The 9,099-nt window shown below is 43.3% G+C and overlaps 1 long non-coding RNA gene across 1 annotated transcript; it reads right to left on the reverse strand.

The window, feature by feature from the left end:
• Positions 1-2,720: 2,720 nt before the first annotated feature.
• Positions 2,721-7,007, reverse strand: LOC136612079 (uncharacterized). Its single transcript, XR_010790349.1, has 3 exons — positions 6,992-7,007; positions 5,403-5,573; positions 2,721-3,108 (listed from the first exon to the last, which is right to left on the reverse strand). It is a non-coding gene; the product is annotated as an uncharacterized lncRNA (long non-coding RNA).
• Positions 7,008-9,099: the final 2,092 nt, after the last annotated feature.

Genomic DNA, 9,099 nt, shown 5'->3' on the forward strand with positions numbered 1-9,099 from the left:
CATATACAGCATATAGACCAAGGAAGCTCATAAAGGTGATATTAGGGCTACAGCCCACGTCTAGCACCATAGTGAGGCTTAGACATATACAGTATATAGACCAAGGAAGCTCATAAAGGTGATATTAGGGCTACAGCCCATGTCTAGCACCATACTGAGGCATAGACATATACAGTATATACACCAGGGAAGCTCATAAAGGTGATATTAGGGCTACAGCCCACGTCTAGCACCATAGTGAGGCATAGACATATACAGTATATAGACCAAGGAAGCTCATAAAGGTGATATTAGGGCTACAGCCCACGTCTAGCACCATAGTGAGGCATAGACATATACAGTATATAGACCAAGGAAGCTCATAAAGGTGATATTAGGGCTACAGCCCACGTCTAGCACCATAGTGAGGCTTAGACATATACAGTATATACACCAAGGAAGCTCATAAAGGTGATATTAGGGCTATAGCCCATGTCTAGCACCATAGAGAGGCATAGACATATACAGTATATACACCAAGGAAGCTCATAAAGGTGATATTAGGGCTACAGCCCATGTCTAGCACCATAGTGAGGCATAGACATATACAGTATATACACCAAGGAAGCTGATAAAGGTGATATTAGGGCTACAGCCCATGTCTAGCACCATAGTGAGGCATAGACATATACAGTATATACACCAAGGAAGCTCATAAAGGTGATATTAGGGCTACAGCCCACGTCTAGCACCATAGTGAGGCATAGACATATACAGTATATAGACCAAGGAAGCTCATAAAGGTGATATTAGGGCTATAGCCCATGTCTAGCACCATAGTGAGGCATAGACATCTCCCATTAGTACTACTATGACGTTATAACATACCAAGCTGAACCAATACAATTTCTGCTTATACTCACTGGTACAGGGATGTGTGGTGGTCGCATCTGCAGGGCTTCTACCAAATCCCAATTGATATGCCGGAAAAACCTCTGGGCTCTGATGTCACCGTGGACCCCTAAGCGCGTCGTAGGATCTTCCCGGAGGAGCTAAAAAGGAAAAAAATATAATCTAGTGCTTTGAACTATTATTACTGTCCTGGTCTAGTATAACACGTACTACATAGAGAATATATTCACCTTCTTGATGATGTTCTTCGCCTCGATGTTGGAGGCATTAAATCGTCCTCGATGATACTTTGACCTGCTGGTAACCATGATATTAAGAATGATACCTAAGGCATACCAGTCGATGGCAGCATTGTACTCCTCCCCGCTCAGCATCTCAGGAGCCATGAAGTCCGGCGTTCCAGCATATCCGGAGGCTGTGCGATCTCCATAGATGTCCTCGAGGGCCAACCCGAAGTCGGCGATCTTTAGATGGCCCGCTGAAGTCACCAGGATGTTATCCGGCTTGAGATCTCTGTGAAGTAGAGGAAACAATGGTTTATTCCCATTCATACTGCTAAGAAAGAATCTGTCCCATTAGCTGATTTACTTTATAAGTATATGAAGATGTTACCTAATGTGCGCACAAACATCCAGAATTAATATATCTAAGTATGTTTTCTATCAGATTCCAAACCATCTACTATAATATAATCTGGGATTACAGACCCGGCCTGAGTCCATTACACCTAAATAAGACAAGAATATATTTACCGGTGGACGATGCCCTTCGCATGCAGGTGTTGGATACCGCATACAAGTTCCGCTGCGTAGAAACTGGCACGAAGGGGAGAGAAGAGAATTAGTATCTGGAGGCTGACAGAAAGCTCTGAAAAACACATAGTACAGAAGAGCAGAATATCCACCATGTGAGGTTATTACTCTAGACTGCAGGGATCACACATCTCATTCTTCATGCTACATGTTCTCTAATCCTATCTTATTCTGCATACTACAAACATGGGGATAAGGACTCCTGCACAGGGCAGCGCCATATGTGTTTGTGTTATAGATCAGTGGGCTCTCTGTGCGACACCCTATAGAGCCTCGAGAAGATATATCATCCACCGGAGCAATGCAATATAATGTTACATGCGGTGGAGCATAAAACTATTTTTTTTCTTTTTGCAGATTAATGGCCGCCAAACAGTGCCGATATACAAGAACAGCCATTTCCCTGCTTTAGGTGCAGTCCTATGCAAGCACTGTGTGACTTAGAGTTATGTATAAGAGATGCTGCTATTACAATGTGAGATCCATGATCTACAGGTTCAGACCATATAGGGAGTAATAAGCCTAGAATTGGATAAAAGTCTTTTAACAAAGTGTTTCAGTACTAACATCCACTGACATAACTATATATTCTCTTCTCCATATAGGGAGTCCAGTACTATGAATAAAGCATTATATTTGTGGGCCCTGTTACAGGTTTTACATTGGGGCCCAGGAGCTTTAAGTTACGCCTCTGCGTTAAGCAGTTAAGTGAAGTTGGGTGGCCCAAGATAAGCTTTTGCACCCGGGCCCATGAGCCTTTAGCTACGCCCCTGCTAACATCCTATAGATGGAGAGTATAGTTGCAGCTTCTGAGTATAACACTCTATTCTATGTACAGTCCCTTAATGAATGGAGTCCATCATTGGAGCTTGTATGTGGGCAGTAAGGCTAACAATCTAAAGGTTCCTTTACACAGGACTACTATAGGTTACATAAGCGCCCAACAGCCATTCCATGAAGAGCCGCCCAACTATCGCCCCTGTGCTTTACAAGGAGTGATAGTCGTTCTGTGAATGGAGGCTAAGTGGTTGAAGATCATGCTGACCCGCCGCCTCCATTCACAGTAAACAGGCAGTCATGCATTGTTGAACGATTGCCGGTTTACACGGCCGATAGTCGCTGGGTTTTTAGTTCTGCTAAGTGACTCTGACCAGTGATCGATTTCTCGCTCCATACCCAGTACACGGGACGGCTATTGCCTGAATTTGCTGCTTCCAGCGATAATTGCCCCGTGTAAGGGTAACTTCACTCATGTACTGTCCTCTTCATGTATGACCTACAGGGAGATGTTTATTAGCTTACGACTACATTACCGTGCACAGGGGCTGTCGAGACACCCCTTCCGCTGTAGAAGTTCATCGAAGTCTCCGCAGTTGATGTATTCCATTCCGAGCAGCACCAGGTCCTGCCATACAGAAGAGCGATACAAGAATGTGAATGTCTAGGATCAAGTTACCAAATGATTGCAGTGTCTTCATTCTATACAGACAGGAACTATCAGAGGTTTATTCTGACTGCCATTATGGAGTCGGGAAGGAATTTTCCCCCCGAAAGGGCTAATTGGCTTCTGCCTCATTGGGTTTTTTGCCTTCCTCTGGATCAACAAGGCTGACCTAGATGGACCTTGTCTTCATTCAGCCTCACATACTATGTTACTATGTTATACGGAGGCCATTCTCAGTTATTTCTCCATCATAGATGTAGACTATATGACGATGGGGGGGATGGGACAGTTACATGTATGATGGATCAGTAAGCTCAGTACTGGTGATAATAAGGCTGCAGCCCGGCCCCAGACACAGGAGAGGTGTAGCTTATACCTCATACAGCAGGCGTTCTCCATCTAGTTTCACTAATAATGTCCATATAAGGTTTTCATGTTTGCATCATAGAGAAGACACCATCTCAGTCGCAGTGGCATCCATAGACTATTTACAAACCGTTTGCCTACATTCACATATTTTTTACACAAAACCCTTTTCCCTTTAACCCCTGAAGGACCGGCCAATTTTCATGTTTTTATTCTCACTTCTTCATCCCTATTTTCAATACATACATTTTTTTTTCGCCATATGAGGGCTTATTATTTTGCGAGACGGGTTGTGTTTTTAATGGTATCATTTAGTCTACTATATAATGTATGGGAACATTTTTACATTTTAAGTGTGGTGAAATGATAAAACGCACTGATGCCATTATCCTGCAGATCTTACTGTGACACAACGTTATTCTGTGGGCCGGTACGATAATGGCGATTAGCAAGCTTATATAGTTTTTATTAAGTTTTACTACTTTTAACCTGGAATATTAAATTTTCAAAATTCTTGGCACCAGAGGGATATTAATTTAATTTCTTTTATGGCAACCAAACTGTACTGAGCTTTCATTGGCTGCAGTTATCATGTGGTTTCCTGTGACATCATCTGTCACAACCATCACCGGGAATGCAGCGGGCTCAAGGATCCCGGAGGCTGCAGAGGGGTAAGTATATCACAATTTATTGTTTTAATACAGGGGGTCTTATTGAAGAGGAGTTGTCCAGTAACTGGGCAACCCCTTTAATTTCAAGTGACACAAGCTGCCATTCAGCATGCTATGTGAGAGACAGTTACAAACTAATTACAATGAGAGCAGCCTGTATTGTAGAAAGGGGGGTCTGCAGACCCCCAGCTTAGGAGCCTGGTTGCAAATAGTAACTATTCAATACCATGATGCTCTGAAAATAAGACCCTGTCTTATAATAATTTTTGCCCCAAAAGAGGCACAGGGTTTTCTTTTTGGGGGATGTCTTATTAATACTAAGCTAGTAGCCATGGTCCGGGTTCCTCCCGATGGTCTGCGAAGTTCCGTAGTTCCGCCGGGCTTCCTGCACTCCTTGGCCGCTGACAGATCATCACTTCCTGTTTGCAGCGTTCATAAATCCCGCCTCCAGGAAGCGATGGCTCTGATTAGCCAGCGAGCACTGCTGTCAGCCAATCACTGCCGTACTTGCTGAACCAACGTGACGGCTGGTGAGTTCAGACGCTGTGGAGTTTCAGCTACGGAATGTGCACCGACATTCTCCAACAATGTGCAGTACATGTAAATGAGAGGGCTTTTAACAAACCCCATTCACTAACAATGGAAACAACCTGCAGTGGAGGATAGTCATGCAGCATGCGTCATCGGTCACAGGAAAGTCATGGATCTTCATTGTGGATTTCATTCAAGGCAATGAGTGACATCCGCAGTGAAAATCAGCAGATTGACCCCCGATGTTTGCACGTACCCCTGTGGTTCGCTTCTATGTTTGTATTAGGTTTTAAGTGGTTCAATTTGTGTCTATAGTACTTTGATTAGAGTTCTTGCACATGTGTAGCACCCAGTTTTTGGTATTTTCGGTTGTGCTTGTTACTGTTGTTCACCTCGACATCTATAGACTCACGGCTCCTATATCCCTGTACAGATATCCTAGGACATTAATAAGCATAGCATTGTACACCTACAAACTGAATAGCGGGCATTCATTATAATAAAGGTATTGTATATTTAACGGCCCCTCAGTGGAAAGTGGGGCCCATTGTGACTATTGCTATGTCAGCCCAAGATCTCTGTGGATGGAAATGTCTTACTGTTGCACGGCTCGCAGATACTTTGTATCACTACAGCATCAGGTACATATACTGGTATTTCTTCATTTGGAAGTAGTCATAAATGTACCTTTGTCTGGAAAGCAAATTGTCCATGTAGAAGAAAGGGGCTGCCAGATGCAAGTTGTAGCACCCGCCGCTCCACCATCACGCGGTCCTCTCCTTCGGTAAGCAGGCTTCTCTTGGCGATGACTTTCACAGCAAACTTCTGCCGAGTAGAGTTGTCTTCTGCCAGCACCACCTAGAAAAATAGTCATTTATGAAGAGGACAAATAGAGCAAAAATCTGAAACTGATCTGAAGGTTGGATTCACAGTGCAGGTTTGCAGTGCGGATTCTTCAGCGCAGCTCCATAGCAATCTACAGTACAATGCATCTGGATGGAGATCTGTGTAACAGTAGGGAATTACATGTTATGTGGTAATATTAATGCTGTGTGCAGAGCAAGAAACATGTGAGGAGAAGACGCATTGTAGTTCCATCTTACTAACAGGGTCTCAGACAATGATCATGCAGCTTTGTCATCATCAGCCTCTTGTAGGATTCTACTATATTAGAAGTATCGCACGCGCTCTGGACTTTACATTGTGGACCGTTGGAGAAGCCAAAGTATAGAACCTCTTGTATCAGAACAATAAAGCAGAAGAGCCTGAACACATCACTTCAGTGTTTTGCGCTCTTCTCTGATGCATCGTATACATTATATATACGATTAGATATACCTGATGGATAAGGCTATGATACCCCTTGAATATCATCTAAATGAAGTCATTACTGTAACAATCCACAGATAAAAATCCATATGGAAAAATTAGCATGTTGTGGATTTTGAATCCTCATGTTTCAGAAATCTGTGACTTTTCTCCAGTTTTCACCCACTTAATGTGCTATATACTGGGTGGATGCACCTGTGATTCCACTGCACAACCTGTTTCACATTCCAGGTACTGTATATGCCATGTGCAGGCACATCCTAATTCCATATATACATGTGAAAGTCAGTCCGTCCAATAGTCCAATCCATATTTCAGCCCCATTTGTGGTGGCATTCTCAATATAAAACGTGTGCTATAATACAAATATTTGTTAACCCCTTAAAAGGGCTGTTGGAGAGTTTAACTATTAGTAGAAGTGCAGATAGCGCTGTGAACATTGTAGCAGCCTGGTTTGGTACTGCAGACAGTGAATTCAATGGGAGCTTTGCCTGCAGTACCAACCCAGGCCTCTGTATTATGGACAGCGCAGTCTGCTTCCGGCACTGCCAGCAGGCCCAGTCATTTACTGCATAGCAGGAGTTTGGGGTTTATATTATGTCTATATAACTTTTTATTCATGTATTTTTTGGGGGGTGAGACCTAGAAATGTCAACATTTTTGGGGGGTTTTGTTTTTACTGACTTTACTATGCAGCATAAATCGCTTGAGAACATTATACTCCGGATCAGCACGATTAGAGCAATACCAAATTTATACAGTCCTAATGTTTTACTACTTTTGCAAAGAGGGGCATACATTGAACTCACAGGGCCCCACAGCAGAACTCAAAATTAAATTAGGGACAGCATATCTATAACAGCGGCTCAGCTCTAGTATACCTCTAATACAATCATATCATAGAGATGCTAGATTCTACACTGTGATAGTGATTACAGTGCTGTTACCTCCAGTGATCACATGTGTCATCTCCTCTGATTGATGACTTCTGCTTTCGTTTTTGTTCTTTGTCTGGACCCAGAATTCCACTAAGATTTCTTCTTGCCAAGATTCATCCCTGCACATTCCCCATCCTACCACTAGCTCTCACTATCTCTCCATAGTATTGGTGTCTCCTCTGTGGCCCCAGAAAGTACCGCTGTGCCCTCTCTGTGTCCCTACAGACTACTGGTGTCCCCTCTGCGGTGCCACAAACTACTGATGTCCCTTCTGTGTCTTCCCTTTCCCCTGAATGTCCGACTAGCAGGTGCAGCATAAATCCCTTTGTAACCTGCTGGTAGGGGGCGCTGCTCTCTCAGGCTTCTTATACACAGCTGAGCGCGATATCAAGTCATGAAACCCAGACTGATGTCGCACTCATCAGCGTGTGATTTACCCAAGGACCCGAGGCGTTTTTCTTTGGAAATGCCTCCCATCACTTCAGGAAGAGTGCAGGAAGGAAGTGGAGAGGAGAAGGCGGCTTCTACACTGACAGATCCAGACCAGCAGGAATGTAAGTTCCAGACTTGTGAAGGGGAAGGGATGTCCGCAGAGGGACAGGCGGCGGGTCCTACACAACCCGTAGCAGTGACATCGTCTGCTTACATTGGAGACACATCATTGTTTTCAGACCAGAAATACTTATTTAAAACAATATAAATAATTTTATGAAAATTCCTACATTCAAAAAAATATTACATTTTTATTTTTTAACAGTCGGCTGTTTTTTTAGGACAAGCTGCAGTTTTTAATGTTATAATTTTTTGGTTCATAGATCTATTTGATCGCTTTTTTCCCCATTTTATATAAGTTGTGATGTACAAAACTACCCATATTGGGCAATTATTTTATATTTTATTCAGCGTTCACTATGCCAGGTTACATTTTTTTAAAATTGAAATTGTTATGTATTTAGCAATACCAATACTATTGGGGGGGGGGGGGGGGATTTGTAAGTTTTTTTTTAAATAATAAGGGACAACAGGGGAGGAGCTTTTTAAAATAGTTTTTACATTTTTATCAAGTAACTGCTTTATCTGAGCGTAACCGCTCATCTCTAGTTATAAATATTAGTGGAAAAACGGGTAAACCAGAAATAGTCAAGAGAAATCACACTGGCATGTTCATGTCAGTAATGCCAACCACACTATATAAATATGTTGGAGTGTGATTCATATAGAACCATTGCAGTGGTAGGTGTATATTAATAATCCAAACTGGCCTGAAATGTTCGGGAGAATCTAGGAAGAGAAGGCAAATCACCCGGGCACCGAACCTGTGAATTTCACTCACCGCTCTCCCTCTGCACCCCTCTTCATTGTTGGGCATTGCTGGCAAGTGAAATGAAGTGCAAAGAAGGAGAGAAGACTTGTGGTTTCGTTTTTGTTCTTTTTCTGGGCCCAGACTGCCACTAAGATTTCTTCTTGCCAAGATTCATCCCTGCACATTCCCCATCCTACCACTAGCTCTCACTATCTCTCCATAGTATTGGTGTCTCCTCTGTGGCCCCAGAAAGTACCGCTGTGCCCTCTCTGTGTCCCTACAGACTACTGGTGTCCCCTCTGCGGTGCCACAAACTACTGATGTCCCTTCTGTGCCTTCCCTTTCCCCTGAATGTCCGACAAGCAGGTGCAGCATAAGTTTCTTTGTAACCTGCTGGTAGGGGGCGCTGCTCTCTCAGGCTTCTTATACTCAGCTGAGTGCGATATCAAGTCATGAAACCCAGACTGATATTGCACTCATCAGTGTGTGATTTACCCAAGGACCCGAGGCGTTTTTCTTTGGAAATGCCTCCCATCACTTCAGGTAGAGTGCAGGAAGGAGGTGGAGAGGAGAAGGCGGCTTCTACACTGACGGATCCAGACCAGCAGGAATGTAAGTTCCAGACTTGTGAAGGGGAAGGGATGTCCGCAGACGTAACCGCTCATCTCTAGTTATAAATATTAGTGGAAAAACGGGTAAACCAGAAATAGTCAAGAGAAATCACACTGGCATGTTCATGTCAGGAATGCCAACCACACTATATAGATATGTTGTAGTGTGATTCATATAGAACCATTGCAGTGGTAGGTGTATA

Source organism: Eleutherodactylus coqui, chromosome 1 (assembly GCF_035609145.1).
Source record: "Eleutherodactylus coqui strain aEleCoq1 chromosome 1, aEleCoq1.hap1, whole genome shotgun sequence".
In the NCBI taxonomy this organism is placed as follows: domain Eukaryota; kingdom Metazoa; phylum Chordata; class Amphibia; order Anura; family Eleutherodactylidae; genus Eleutherodactylus; species Eleutherodactylus coqui.